This window comes from Maylandia zebra, linkage group LG23, assembly GCF_041146795.1.
Source record: "Maylandia zebra isolate NMK-2024a linkage group LG23, Mzebra_GT3a, whole genome shotgun sequence".
Classification (NCBI taxonomy): Eukaryota; Metazoa; Chordata; class Actinopteri; order Cichliformes; family Cichlidae; genus Maylandia; species Maylandia zebra.
Window position 1 is genome coordinate 38,240,531 of NC_135188.1, and position 16,575 is coordinate 38,257,105.

Here is a 16,575-nt window from a genome sequence, read left to right on the forward strand (position 1 = left end):
CTCTGTGTAAGGCCCAGGTGGACGATAGATGATAACAAGTAAGACTGGTTTCTGAGTTTTACAGCTGGGGTGGACGAGGCTAAGCATCAGGCTTTCAAATGAATTAAAAGTCTGTCTTGGTCTTTCATTAATTCATAGGCTGGTGTGAAAAATTGCTGCCACACCGCCCCCTCGGCCTGTGCTTCGAGATTTCTGGTAGTTAGAATGACTCGGGGGTGTTGATTCATTTAAACTAACATAATCATCCTGCTGCAACCAGGTTTCTGTAAGGCAGAGTAAATCAATTTGTTGATCAATTATTAAGTCATGTACTAACAGAGACTTGGAGGAGAGAGACCTAATATTTAATAATCCACATTTCACTGTTTTACTCTTTGGTTCAGATGTGGATACTTTATTGTTCTTTCTTTGTAATTGTTTATGTTTAAGTTGTTTGTAGCTGGTTTTTAGTTTGTTTTTTGTCTGTTTGGGAGCTGACACAGTCTCTATGGAGATGGGTTTTTGGGGGGGTAGCAGGAGGAGAGAAGCTGCAGAGAGGTGTGTAAGACTGCAACTCTGCTTCCTGGTCCCAACTCTGGATAGTCATATTTTGGGGGGTTTAATAAATTTGTCCATATTTCTAGAAATGAGAGCTGCTCCATCCAAAGTGGGATGGATGCCGTCTCTCCTAACAAGACCAGGTTTCCTCCAGAAGGTTTGCCAATTACCTATGAAGCCCACATCGTTTCTGGGACACCACTCAGACAGCCAGCAATTTAAGGAGAACATGTGGCTAAACATGTCACTCCCGGTCTGATTGGGGAGGGGACCAGAGAAAGCTACAGAGTCCGCAATTGTTTTGGCAAAGTTTCACACAGATTCAATATTGATTTTAGTGACCTCCGATTGGCGTAACCGGGTGTCAATACTGCCGACGTGAATTATGATCTTACTGAATTTACGTTTACCCTTAGCCAGCAGTTTTAAATTTCCTTCAATGTCATCTGCTCTGGTCCCTGGAAGACAATTGACTATGGTTGCCGGTGTCTCTAGCTTCACATGTCTGAGAACAGAATCACCAATTACCAGAGTTTGACCCCCGGCGGGTGTGTCGCCGAGTGGGGAAAAACGGTTAGACACATGAACGGGTTGGTGGTGTACCTGGGGCTTCTGTTTAGGACTATGCTTCCTCACCGTGACCCAGCCGCCCTCTTTCCCCAGCTGCTTGGGGTCTGCCGGGGAACAGCTAGCGGGGCCTACGCTATCTTCGGCTGCACCAGCTACAGGGGCCTGGCTAGCTATGGGTGAATGAAGGGTGCGAAGCCGAGTCTCCAATTCAGTAATCCTGGCCTCCAGAGCTGCAAATATGCTACATTTTTTACAGATATCATTACTGCTAAAGGAGGCCGAGGAGTAACTAAACATCTGACACAATGAGCAAGAAAGTGCAGGAGGGACAGGTGAAGTAGCCATGGTGCTAACGAGTCAGCTACGAACTAAGCCAAGCTAGCGAAACAGTACAGAGACAGTGAGTGAATACTTTGGCTATAAATTAGGTAGTGAGTACACAGAAAGTGTGCTTCGGATGAAGCACGTGAATATTATACTATGAAAAAGAATGTATTTAAAAGTTGTTAATTAAATTGCTAAGCAAATAAGCTACTCAGAAACACCACTGTGTTTGAGGAGGAACAGGAAGTGATACTCTACCGCAGAGCGAGCGAACACCAACAAAAAACAAAGAAAGAAACAAAAAAAGCAACATTTTACAACTTCAACCTAAAGCGCTCTCCATCTATGCAAGATAGCATGGGTGCTGTGTAGGAGTAAAGTCAGTTTCAGTCCAGCTGTGCTTCATCGACATGAGAGTCAGATGCTGTCCTTCTGCTGATAGTTTTTTAAACCATTGCACTGCTTCTTTTGTTCTCCACTCAACCAGTTTTCACAACTTCTATATGGAAAACATTGTATTAAGTATTTATGGGCTATTAGCTCTTTGGGAATCACCTTGTTGGTGCAAAAATACTATTTTACTGTGCTTTGTTTTTGGTACCTATTTGGTAGTATTTGTCTTTTATTAGCTAGCCCGCACTCCTCTTTTCCTTTGACTTTCCATTTTGTCCATTTCTGTCAAAATGTTATGAGTAGACTTGCTAATTGTCAGGTAACTGTTCCAGGATCTGTTTGGAATGCCTTAAACCACAGAGATGTGTGGATTTATGGATTGTAAATATGTTCCATAAACAAGTTTCGAAACAAACTGTTCAAATCTCATTGCAACACTTTGAATTGCAGATTTATTGATGAGAAAATGAGTTTAAGTCAAACCTCATATCCAGAAAAGGGCCTAGAGAAGATGGAGGATAAGGAATACATTTTACCTCATAGGTGTAGGTAATATGCCAAGGTGCATAAAGAAACACCTCTAAATCCATGCAATTCAAAATAGTCTGGATTTTTAAAATTGGTTTAATCTATTTTTACAGCCTCAAGTGCAGGACATTGATATGACATTGTGCAAGAGAAGAGAACATTTTTGATAAATCACAACCTTCCAAATCATTGGTATAAACTTACAGTAACGTGTAAAAGAACAAAAATAATCAGATATGTAACTCCCACTGTCCGAATCACCTGACAGATTACGGAAATAATCAGAATTTTCATGTGATGACCAGCTGTGTTTCAAAATTCAGTGGCAGTCTTTTTAAGTGATTTATTCCAATAGTTCCTGCACACAAAACCCAGAGGCAGCATGCCCATCCACAGTTTCCAAACTTATTTTCTACCTTTCTTGGCACTGAATATTGGTATTGGACATGCTGGGAGAAATGTTTAATACAAACTTAAACCCAAGGCAGAGTGGGCCAACTTATTCAAAGTTGTCAGAGAATTCAAACCCAGAATGAATACTGAAAGAAAAATAAACCCTCAACTTCAAACTGCATTCACCTCTAGTGTAATAGTACACCATAGCAGTGTAATACCACCAGTAGAGCTGCCAGTGTGCTCTGCAAACAGAGCAGGAAAAAGGACAATTATGCAATACTCAAGAAAGGTTTTCTGTCTGCTCTGGTTAAGGTTTTAGTGGCACCATCGACTTGAAAAGCTGATCTTTGATCCCAACTGAGAACTGACACCAACAAATGCAAAAGAAAACACTGTTCTGTATGTCACTTGTTATTTATGTTTCTTTGACTTTGATATGCTATTCACCCACAGCCACAGTCACAACCAGCGGAGAGAGCAAAGCATTCAGGGTTTTTTTTTCTGCTGTACCTGCAGTGGAGAAATAAAAGTTCAGATTTTTTTTCTTTAGCTCTAAAGATGGCTTGAATACAAAAAGTATATCAAATCATAAAATATAAAGGCAAAGTGATTCAACATACTGATTAGTGCACTAACACTGTGTTCCTAATAAACTAAGAGATCAATGCAATCAATCATTTTCACCAAGAAAATGGATCAATGGATAACTTGATCATATGAGCAACATATTAACTCATTCACTGCCAGCCATTGGCAGTGAATGAGTTAAACCCATTGACTCATTCACTGCAATTGACGGCTATAGACGTCAATGGCAGTGAATGAGTTAATAGACAAATATGCAACATTTTAAACATTACTGACAGTATTTCACTAGAAAATATAAACAAAGCAGAAGAAGCGCTAAAATGATTCCTTTAAAATACACATGTCATATTTAGTCCATTCAGCTTTAGATTTATGTATTGCTTCAGAAATGTGGAAGTTGATACCAGGGTGCAGAAATCAGGAGATAAACAACAAGCCGAAACAAAACCAAAGTTTGGCTTGAGGTGTGAACTTTCAGTTAAAACAGAAAGCACAAACTGCTCCTCATTTATGGGAGTAATGTGATTTTTTTTCAAGTTCAATGGACTCTAATAAAATATTCAGGCAAAGCATGAAACCCTAATGGCACCTTTCAGCATATTTTCCAAAAAGGCACATTTAGGGTGCTTTCTTAAGTAACTTGCCTGCTTAAATTTCAATTTGATGTGGACTGAAAATACAGAATGCTTTCTAGGCTAAATAAAGGTTAAAGCATATATTAAATGAATAAATAAAGTTCTTGTGGACTGATTTAAATCTTCCTCAGTTTTTCATGTTTAAAAGTTGAAAAAGACTTCTCCAACACATCTGCAAAAATTTTAAATGTTCCACAGCTGCATTACGTGCACAGCTGCAGTAAATACCTGATTTCCTTTTATAACAAGGCTTTATAATGAGGCTGTGGGAACAGTAGGAAGTTCTGAGTATTGGAATACATGCAGCATCTCAATTCATCAGGTGTAACTAAATCTATAATGTGAGTGGAAGCAAGACCATGTAAGGCTTTAAAGTTTTAATTAATAAAAGTCTTAAAACAATTTATTTGGTCTTGCTTCTCAAAATGTAAGAGTCTTGGAGATGTAATGAGATGAAAGCAAGAATGATATGTACATTTTTCACATTTTTTTCTCAATTGGAACAGCATGACAGTTGTCATTAGAAAACACTTAGTCATTAGACTTAGTCATTTTTCTATCTCAACTAATGTCTGCGATATCTTATGACGGCCTCTCAGTTTCATTTATCATTTATTCAGGAGCATTTATTTGTGTATTACAACACATAACAGTGGAAATTACCATTGTATTTACAGATCATCTATCCCAAGGGAGGCATAGAGATAAGAGATGAAAATGGGATCAAGAATCGATCCCTGGGGAATACCACATGAGACAGTTGCTGAGCATAAAGAGAATTCTCCCATTACCACAGAAAAGGATTTGTCTGCCAAGCTGAGCTGAAGCTGAGCGAGACATTCAAGACAGCGTTTAAAGATATCATGGATCCAGAGGATTCCGTCTACTCCGAGTCAGCAGCTAGCACTAAAACATTTGCAATGGTAATAAGAACTGTTTCTGTTCTGTCCCTGATACATAACTGTTACATTCCCCTAAAAAGGTCCAGGGGATAAAGGGAAGTAACAAAATGTATCTGGGTCGAAAAAAGGAGACAGAGAGGAAAAATGGTTCAATTAAAGAGTTTTATTAAAGTTTCTATTAATAACTCAACTAAAAGAGTCGGACAAGCCGCTATCACCATTTAAAGAAACAAAACAGAAGCATTGGTCAGTATTACTGAAAAGTAAGTCAAAGAGAAAAGGGTTAGACACCAAATAAGCTCCTCTTCACCGAGCAGGAGCAAACAATCACAAAACACAGCTCACTACCTGCAACCACTCACATGGCATTCTGGCACCAGAGCTCACTTTTCTCTGCCCTTAAATACCTTTAATTGTTGATGGGAGGCAGCAGTACAAAAGAAAAAGGTGGCACCTAAGGCAGGAGAGACGATAGGACACGCCCACACAGGCAACTTCAGGAGGAGGGCCGTAACAACATATGCAAAACATATGAATAAATAAAACATTGATTTGATTTGATTTGACAAGGAACTATTAACTTTTTTAAAATGTTAGCAAAGCGTAAAATTGACTTGACCATGGTCTAGTATTGGTTTTATTAAAAGAGGATGAGCTGCAGCATTATAAAACAAAATGGTAGGGGTGAGCACATCGATCCAAATATTGATCATATTGATACCAATGCTGATGCTGATACCAGATAAATACTAATACAATAAGATTAATGTTTCCATCCTGTATGTTCAGCGTGTAGTCCACTGAATTGTGTTAAATGAATATTTTTTTCATGAAAAAAAATATACCCTAAACATGTAATATTAAAAATGTCTGAAACGTTTTGCTTTGGCTGTCACCTCAGTTTTATCTATAGCCTATAGCACGTGTAAACAACAGACATTGACAGGCATTCTCTACATTCCAGCTTTCCAAAAATAAATAAATAAAATAAAACAGTTTTGAAAGACATGAAATGTTGAAAGGTGTGGTCTTTTTTGACTTATTATTGTGAAAAATAAAAATCAGGGTGTTTTATCGGTCATTAAAATCTTTTCAGAATGTTCAAATAATTGATGACTCATCTCATAAATCATGACACACAAAACACCAGGGGTCGAAGAACTTACTTGAGATAAATTGGAAAAATACGAATACCTTGTTTCATTGACTGTACAGTTATAGGCCAATACCAGTTCTTTTGCACTGCCTCTTATATATCCACTGTGTGCTCACTGAGCAATGGGAGCAGGGCATTTTATGTAAATGGTGTTGTTTGATTGATATTATGCAAAAACTCACTGACAGCATCTACGTTTTTTCACATAGAAGCTGCTTGTTGAGTTTGTGTTAGGACACCAAAACACAGTGTTCTAAAGCTAGTAACCATATTACTAGCTGATGATAGTGATTTTTTTTGATAAGGGATTTTATGAGTGCTAGCCGCTGTTAGCCAGTGTTACTGAATCTTTCATTGAAGTGGATCTAACCTCAGACTGAGATAGCGAATAAACTTTCACACAATGTGAGAATATAATCACACTATTTTGAGGAGGACAATGTGATTTTTTTAAGACACTCAAGCCCAACGTAAGCTAGCATAACTTTGTTTATTACTAGCTGTTGTTGTTTATCTTCTTGAATAATTTTAATGTGATATGAAAACAAGTTGGATCAAATATTTACAGTAGAATATAAACCTTGATTCAAATTTCCAGGTGTGAAAAGGCCCTCTGAAAGCCCAACAGCAAAACATTAATTTCCATCAACATAAACTCTTAGCAACACATATGACTGCCGATCCAAAGCTGAGTGCCAGTTCAGTATGTACCATTTAAGGCTCTGGGACCTGCTGACTCCCCACATGATTTCTCAAAGCAGTACAGAGCTACATTTAAAAAAAAAAGTGTTCATTCCGCTGGGCAGGGGTAAACATCCCTTGGGCCCATCACTCACTGCTAGCTGTTTGAGTGCAGTCCAAGATGGCCTCCACACACACCAACCCTCCCGTAGAGAGAGTCGGAGAAAACCTGCATGCCCCATGCGATGTTCCAAATGCTCCATTCTGCCAAGAGTGGTCGGTGTGAATCCAACACTAAACTCTCCCTTATTTTCAGAATTCGTTTTTCCATTGGGAGCCATGCTGAAGGGGAATACCTGCTGTCGCAACACAGAAAGTGAAGCCAGGCCGTGACCATCCTGAATCCAAAGTGATATCCGGTATTGACCAAATTCATGGTGGATGGCTATGCAAAAAGAGAAATGGAGACTTGTTGGAAAGCAATCTGTCACTTAGTCAGCTGTACAGACTTGAGACCATGAATTTGCAGTTAATATTCATTTTTTCGTGTCACTTCATACAATAAGTAAATGCAGGAGGGAGCGACTGACTCAGTGGATGAAATTTGACTACTGTAATTTCATCAAATAAAGTGTGCATTGATTTCTTTACATATGGATAGCAAAGACAGGCCTCCATCTACAGAAGCATCATTAGAAGTTTTGGCACCAACAGGTACCAATAAAGGAAATGAGATACACCCCCCCCCCCCCTACTACTTGGCCAGGTTTCGATTAATAGACCAGTTCTTAGAACTTGTCTGTCATGACTTGTTCAAACATGTCAAATCTCATTTGAGTACAAGTCACTTCACCCACTAAGATAAATGCAGGGGAAAACATAGAAGGGTCCCAGCATGTTTCACACAATGTCATCACTGTGTCCATTTGTATTAACTCAGTTATTTAAAAGATGACACCCTCAGCTGTTCCTTTTTTGAAAGGCATAAAATAAATTACATTTCCTTTGCATTTGAGTTTGTGTTATTAAAGATGTTACTTGATATTTGAATTTCATGGGAAGACTCTCCGCATTGCTAAATATCATACTGTATATATTACCAGTGTTACTGAAAAGGATTATGTTATTTATTTATTTATTTTTTTAATCTCTGGAGACCTCAGAGTCAAACAGAAACCAGGCTGCATTTAGCTTGAAATAAAGCAAATAAATACAGTGCTGTGCATCCATTAGGTGGATGTAGCTCAAGAGTTAGAGCAGGTTGAGAAGGTTGGTGGTTTGATCCCTGGTTGTTCCAGTCTGCATGCTAAACATCCTTGGACAAGATACTAATTACAAGTTGCTCTTGGATGCATCCATCAGATTGAAATGAAATTCTTTTGCTTTTAAAGCCTTAAATGGTCTTGCCTCCAAACTGTTTCTTTGAGCTACTGTAACTACACACCCCTTCTCAGTCTCGTAGATCTGCTGACCAGTTGTTGTTCGATGTGCTGAGGACACATCGGAATTTTATTTTTAGTATTTTTATTTTTTCTTATTTTATGTTCAGCACTTTGGTCAGTGCTCAGTGTTTTTAAAGTGCTTTATAAATAAAGTTGGCTTGCCTAGGAATGTAAACATTAGACAGAAAGCACATAAGCATAAAAAAAGTCCTTGTATCAATGGCCAAATAAGGCATGTTATAGAAAGTTTTTTGAGTGGTTAGGTAGATGAGAAACGTGCTATGTAAGAACTGGTCCATTTACCAAATGCTTTGAGTAACCCATTTATGTATATTTTGCTTAGTTACTGAAACATACATGAAAATGCACCGTAGAAGGCAAACAGACTTTCTACAGTTCTCACAAGCTTGAAAGTCAATATTTGGTATGACCACCTTTATTCTTCAAAACAGCCTGAACTCTCTGAGGCAAGTTTTCTTCTCGAAGGACATTCTTGTTTGGATGACCTCTCTCCTGACCTCCTGCATACATATTGAAATAGATTTTGATTAATAGGCTCGTAGTCATTTTTGAACAGTAATTGGCTTGAAATGGGTGAAATAAAGATTTGATTCTCATTCTGCTTTGAAACTAAAATCTCAGATTTGGATTCATCACACTGTAGAACATGTTGCCAATGACTTTCAGTCCAGTGCTTGTGCAATTTGGCACACCTTGGCTTCTTGAACCATTTCTGATGCTTCAGTGGAAAGTAGATGGATCAGCTGAAGCACCAAATGCTTCTCTAAGGTCTTTGCTGGACGCTTTTCTTAAGGACGTGGCTTTCCAATGCTCTTTGTCTGCTCTCTTAGCCCTGCCATTTCTTCTTTTGTGCTCCAATTGTCCAGTTTCCTCAAATTTCTAGGGACACATTGAACACCATGCCAAATTTTCAACTAATATCACTTTTGAAATCCCCTTGTTGGTGCAAAAATACAATTTTATGTCTGTCAAACTGTGTTATCTTTGATAAGTTATCTGTTACTAGGCTGTTAGTAACAAAACGCCTAAAGATACAATTTAAAATACTTTTTCTAAGTTGTCTGTTATGTGCTTACACAACACTTGCTCATACCTTGAGTATGGTGTTTTTATGCTTCTTCTTTACGATTCATAGGTCAGTCTTAAGGGCCTTAAAATAGACAGGTTTGGGGAGTGGACAGAAAAAGAGTGAAAAAGCAGACAGTGTCCAAAGAAACTCTTTGAAATACCTTCAGAAAGCCCAGAGAACCATTCCTGCAGATTACTTTAAAAATACAAAATATGATAGAATAGATAGAATAGGAAAATATGAAGAAATGAGGAGTGACACGAGACTTTTTCACAGGTTCAAGTTCAAGTTCAAATCTGTTATTTATCTCCATCCATGTACAGGGAGTGCAGAATTATTAGGCAAGTTGTATTTTTGAGGGATAATTTTATTATTGAACAACAACCATGTTCTCAATGAACCCAAAAAACTCATTAATATCAAAGCTGAATGTTTTTGGAAGTAGTTTTTAGTTTGTTTTTAGTTTTAGCTATTTTAGGGGGATATCTGTGTGTGCAGGTGACTATTACTGTGCATAATTATTAGGCAACTTAACAAAAAACAAATATATACCCATTCCAATGATTTATTTTTACCAGTGAAACCAATATAACATCTCCACATTCACAAATATACATTTCTGACATTCAAAAACAACAAAAACAAATCAGCGACCAATATAGCCACCTTTCTTTGCAAGGACACTCAAAAGCCTGCCATCCATGGATTCTGTCAGTGTTTTGATCTGTTCACCATCAACATTGCGTGCAGCAGCAACCACAGCCTCCCAGACACTGTTCAGAGAGGTGTACTGATTTACTCCTTGTAAATCTCACATTTGATGATGGACCACAGGTTCTCAATGGGGTTCAGATCAGATGAACAAGGTGGCCATGTCATTAGTTTTTCTTCTTTTATACCCTTTCTTGCCAGCCACGCTGTGGAGTACTTGGACGCGTGTGATGGAGCATTGTCCTGCATGAAAATCATGTTTTTCTTGAAGGATGCAGACTTCTTCCTGTACCACTGCTTGAAGAAGGTGTCTTCCAGAAACTGGCACTAGGACTGGGAGTTGAGCTTGACTCCACCTTCAACCCGAAAAGGCCCCACAAGCTCATCTTTGATGATACCAGCCCAAATCAGTACTCCACCTCCACCTTGCTGGCGTCTGAGTCGGACTGGAGCTCTCTGCCCTTTACCAATCCAGCCACGGGCCCATCCATCTGGCCCATCAAGACTCACTCTCATTTCATCAGTCCATAAAACCTTAGAAAAACCAGTCTTGAGATATTTCTTGGCCCAGTCTTGACGTTTCAGCTTGTGTGTCTTGTTCAGTGGTGGTCGTCTTTCCGCCTTCCTTACCTTGGCCATGTCTCTGAGTATTGCACACCTTGTGCTTTTGGGCACTCCAGTGATGTTGCAGCTCTGAAATATGGCCAAACTGGTGGCAAGTGGCAACTTGGCAGCTGCACGCTTGACTTTTCTCAGTTCATGGGCAGTTATTTTGCGCCTTAGTTTTTCCACACGCTTCTTGCGACCCTGTTGACTATTTTGAATGAAACGCTTGATTGTTCGATGATCACGCTTCAGAAGCTTTGCAATTTTGAGACTGCTGCATCCCTCTGCAAGATATCTCACTATTTTTGACTTTTCTGCACCTGTCAAGTCCTTCTTTTGACCCATTTTGCCAAAGGAAAGGTCGTTGCCTAATAATTATGCACACCTGATATAGGGTGTTGATGTCATTAGACCACACCCCTTCTCACTACAGAGATGCACATCACCTAATATGCTTAATTGGTAGTAGGCTTTCGAGCCTATACAGCTTGGAGTAAGACAACATGCATGAAGAGGATGATGTGGACAAAATACTCATTTGCCTAATAATTCTGCACTCCCTGTATTATTGTCTCGCAATATGAGATGAGAATCATAACCAGATCACTGATGCTGAGAAGTCAGCTTGACACACTAGTTTGCCAAAACATTTTTTCTAAACTTTTTTCTAAATTCAAAAATACTGATTTTTTTCCTTTCCTGTTGACAAAGATATTTGTGTAACTATGTAACACAATGGATGCAAATAGTTTAATACATTTAAGTCTTCTTTCGTGATTATTAGCTTATCCTGGGTGCATAAGAAATTTATTTTGAAATAATCTTTTATTATCTGTAAACTTTAACCTTTTACCAACAGTTCTTTCAGTGTGTCTATGTAGAGATTCACTAGGGTTAAATGACTCCAGTTGCATGTCTTTTTATTCATCTTTTAAATCTCGTACTATACAGTTACAGCCACCTATTTGCATGTTCACTACCTGTAGCTCACTGTTTTATAACAACATAGTCTAGTTACCTTCATTTATATAAAACTGAAAATTGTTGTAAAACAAAGTTTCTCACTTGGTAAAAACAAGACTGATGATCATTCAGGAAACAAATCGCATGTCGTAGTTTTTGCAGGAATTCTGGTCGTATTATAGTTTTTTAATTAATTAGAGGACACCAACTTCCAATAACTTCATTTGGCCTTGGCATGATCAGGCGTGGTGTCAAACATGGTTTTGCTGGTGTGATGGTTACATCAATTACGACTTACTGTAGTTGATGAAGCCATGAATTCTGCTCTGTACCAGAAAATCCTGAAGGAGAATGTCCTGCCCTCGGTTCTTAGGTAGAAAGATAAATATCCATAGTTTTATTCATAGTTCCCACATGCACTGAAAATATCTTCTCTCACTGGGTCAGGATTCTATCAAGTTCATATTCTCAGTCCTTGTCTATATCTGCTTTGTCCCAATAGCCCAGTTCTCATCAGTATGTCCTGGTTCTCCAACAGCTAATGCAGATTCTGTTAAGCATCAGAGGAGGTATGACTGTTTAAATCATTTGATTCTTGGTTAATATGTTATTTCTCTAGGTAATTGTTGTGTAAGCTTTTATCTTTTCTGCTATTTTTGCAGAGAAAAAAAAAACAGTTTCGGCAAATATGAATTTTACATTTCAATTTTATGTTTTACTTACCCAACTCATATCTTTTTTCATCAAATAAAATGGTTTTGAAAGTACATTTAAGAGTGAAAAAAATCCAAGACTTCAGTGAAACAATCAATGAAAAATATGCTAAAAAAAATAAAGCCTTATTATACAATTACTGCTTGTCACGTTTTAGCCTTCGAGTTTGATGAGGACAGAGTCTAATCCTATTTTAAAGTGGCTAAAAAGACAACGCAAGAGTAATGGAAAGTCTCACAATAAAATGTGACAATAAATTAATTACAGAACAGACTGTTAACCTTGATTGGTTGTTTTGCATGGAAGCCAGGTTTTTTTTTTAAAAAAATAAAAAAAATAAAACTCCTAACACTGCAGCATGTTGAATGTTGTTCTAATCAAAGTGGTAGCAATAGAACACAAAAAGCATTTTCTTTTCATCTGGCACACATTGCAATTGGCAGCATTTCAAGGTACAATTTCAGAATTTATGACAAAAGCACTTGCAGAAACATGTTCAGCATTGAGATTCCTTCAGCTATTCAAGTGCAGATTTAATGGTGCGTACACATACACACTTGAATACAGAATGAAGGGTAGAAGCCAAAGTCTATTTGCAGAGGTGTGGAAGACTTGAGAGACAAGCTCATTATGCAGTTCGGGACATACTGTATCATTGATTAACATTCATCATGCTCAATCTACCTCAAACTCCTCATCGCCCAGCCTGTGCTGCAAATGCAAAGCAACCCCCAGCCCACCACCCCCAATCCACTGCCACAGCTATGTTTATAGACAGAGGTTAATGGGAGCGGAGCACTATGTCACTGTATTGCCATGTATTGAGAAGACCTACAGCTGGAAAGTTCAGGACAAGCGATGTTTACCTAGTGATACCTTAACAACATGTCACAATGATTTGCTGCTGTTCAGGTCAGGTAGTAGAGAACTGAAGCTGAAGTGTATTGCTCCCTAGGGTAAGGAATGAGCAAATAAGCATACGGTAGGAGTCTAATGTTGTTGTAAGGAATATTAATTAAAACATATATCATACCAATGTGCTGTTTACAGTGTTTACTGCATTCTGGTGACTTTGTCTCTGAGAAGACACAGCACCTACAGGGGAAAGGCACAAATTCTTTACATCAGACCATTTACAGGAAGTTGCAGGCTTATTTTCATTTGACAAAGTACAGTCATCCAGCCTAAGTTTTTGGTTATTCCTAAGCTAACAGCAGTTACTCATTACAAGTAGCAGTAAGTGCATCATTCCCCACCTGTCTCCTGATCCCCAGACACACACATTCCCCTTTCATCCAACCTAAAAGCTCAGGTCCTCTACCAAAGGCCTAAGAGCTTGCGGGTCCTGCACGGTGCCTTTGCTGTTCCTACGACTGCGCTCTTCTGGACAGAGACCTCAGATGTTGTTCCTGGGATCTGCTGGAGCCACTCGCCCAGCTTGAGAGTCACTGCACCGAGTGCTCCATTTACGACTGGGACCACCGTTACCTTCACCCTCCACATCTTCTGCAGCTCTTCTCTGAGCCTTGGTACTTCTCCAGCTTCTTTCTTTCTGATGTTGCTGTCATTCGGTATTGCTACGTCTATCACTACGGCCATCTTCCTCTTATCCACCACTACTATGTCTGGTTGGTTAGCCATCACCAATTTGTCCGTTTGTACCTGGAAGTCCCACAGGATAGCTCGGTCATTTTCGACCACCCTAGGGGGCGGGCCCCATTTTGAACTCGGGACTTCCAGGCCGTACTCTGCACAGATGTTTCTTTATACTATGCAGCCACTTGGTTATGGCATTCCATGTATGCCTTGCCTGCTAGCATCTTGCACCCTGCTGTTATGTGCTGGATTGTCTCAGGGGCATCTTTACACAGCCAGAACCTGGGGTCTTGCCTGGTGTGGTAGACGCCAGCCTCTCTTGTACTTAGAGCTTGTTCCTGTTCTGCCATGATAAGTGCCTCTGTGCTGTCTTTCAGTCCAACTTTGTAAAGCCACTGGTATGATTTCTGTATGTCAGCCACTTCCTCTATCTGCTGGTGGTACATACCATGCAGAGGTTTGTCCTTCCATGATGGTTCCTCGTCTTGCTTCTTTTTCTTGGGTTTCTGCTGCCTGAGGTATGCTGTTGGTTGTGGTCATCTTCCTGATGTACTCGTGGATATTCGTTGTCTAATCCTGGACTGTGGTACTGACACTCACTGACACTCCCCTAGTCCCCTTACCCTTAGCTCAGGGTGCTGGACTTGGGGTAAAACTCTTCATGCATGGTCAGGAGCCTCCGCGTCTTGATGTTGGTTTTCCTTCTATCTCCTCCTTTGGCCAGCTTATTATCCTTGTAGGGTACCTGATTGTAGGTGGAGGTGTTGATAGCATGGATCTTGTTTTTACCATTCAGCTGACTCAGCAGGACTGGCCTGACCCTCTGCAGGTATTTGATGGTTGTGGCTTTTCTAGCAGCCTCTTCCTGATTCCCATTTTGTCCCCTGTGGGATTCCCAGGTACTTGTAGCTGTCCTTTATGTCTAGAATGTTGTTGTTCCATTAGCCCACTTCTCAACAGTGTGTCCATGTTCTTCCACACCTGACGTGGACCTTGTTAATCCGGGTGACTACCGAGCCGGTATGACTTCCGTTTTCTCTCTCACTCATATCTGAGGTAGGCTTGGTTAGCATGGGGGGTCTAGCCTAGGGACCCTTATTGGATACAGATGCCCTGGTTGGGAGTTGAACCCAAGACTCCCATTCCAATCAGTGCACTCAGTGCAGTGACCCCCAAGCTAGGAAAGTGATCGCTGTATAGAAGAGTGCAGTCCTAGAAACCCTGCAGGGGCGAGAAGGGATAATATAGAGCTCTGTCTTCCCTTTGTCAAGGTGTCTGTTATGTCTACCCGTGTGTTACATTCTACGAAATCCTCTGCCTCTGGGTTTCATTTATTTATATTTGGCCTCAATAACAGCCTAATTTTGTAATCTCCCTTCTGTATTCCGCACGTGGGTCCTCATTCCTACACCCTACTTTAGTAATGTTATTAGCTTTGTAAGAACTTGTATTTTGGATCTATTTCGAGATCTTATGGCTCTTCCACATACATACATGGGGAAGCTTAGAGAGGTGCACAGAAAAAACTTGGATATAAAACAAAGCAGGAAGCCACTGATAATTATCTATACTAGGAAAAGGAGGAACTGGGGTAAAGGTAGGTTGCATAATGGCTTGCAGAGGAAGCAACCAGGACAGAAAGGCTAAGCTAGTTTAAAAAAATGCTTTATGAGACTTGCCAGTTGGATTTGATAACTGGTTCAAATATATTTATTGTCAGCTCATCACAGATGCAGAACAGAACAAAGCTGCGTATTAGGGTGGACATCATGGTGACATGGCTTACTGATTTAGACAGCTGCTGTTCAAGATGATGAAGTTGCAGTGGAGGCAGCTAAATGACACTGTTAACTCTACCAATAACTGACCCAGCAAAGAGTGAAGCTTCAGCTGAAGATCATTATGTAACATAGCTGTGGAAATTGAAGTTGAATAAAATATGTTATAGCTATATTTTTTCTCTCATTATAGCCTTTTTCTTTTTTAGTGGACAAATGCTGACTGAGCGATAACAGTATTCTGAACTCTATAAGTTAAAGTCTCAGCATGTAAAAGATTATATAAAAATATTTTTTTCTGGAGAGATTGAATGCTCAGATGAGAAATCCACAGGCACATCTACAGCATCTACACTCTGTTGCTAGATAGGTAATTCAATTTTTGCAGTGTCAAAGAAATGTTTGGTACAAACACTACAAAAAAAATTGGAAAGAACGAGCAGATTTTTTTTAAAAGAAACAAAACAAAATATCCATCCATCCATCCATCCATTCGCTACCGCTTATCCTTTTTCAGGGTCGCGGGGGGTGCTAGTGCCAATCCCAGCTGTCATAGGGCGAGAGGCAGGGTACACCCTGGACAGGTCGCCAGTCTGTCACAGGGCTAACACACAAGGACAGACAACCATTCATACTCACATTCACTCGCACATTCACACCTAGTGGCAATTTGGATTATCCAATTAACCTATCCCCACAAACTGCATGTCTTTGGACAAACAACCTAAAACACAATAAAAAACCCAAAATCCCAATCTTTGACACGCATTCTTGTTTCTTATATTTCTTGTTTGGGTCAGTTCAGTGAAAAATAATATTAATAAAAAATATCCAGCAGTAAAAATAGTCAGTAGCAGGTTAATCTATTGGCATCAGTAAAACTTGTAGTGATTATGCTGAACCTTGTCTGCAAATGGCACGTGGGTCAAGTGCAGTAATTTAAATACTGACTTGCTGACTGAGTG

The 16,575-nt window shown here is 39.5% G+C and overlaps 1 pseudogene; it reads right to left on the reverse strand.

Annotated features, from left to right (window-relative positions):
- Nucleotides 1–420: 420 nt before the first annotated feature.
- LOC143415083 (uncharacterized) lies at nt 421–1,458 on the reverse strand (annotated as a pseudogene).
- Nucleotides 1,459–16,575: the final 15,117 nt, after the last annotated feature.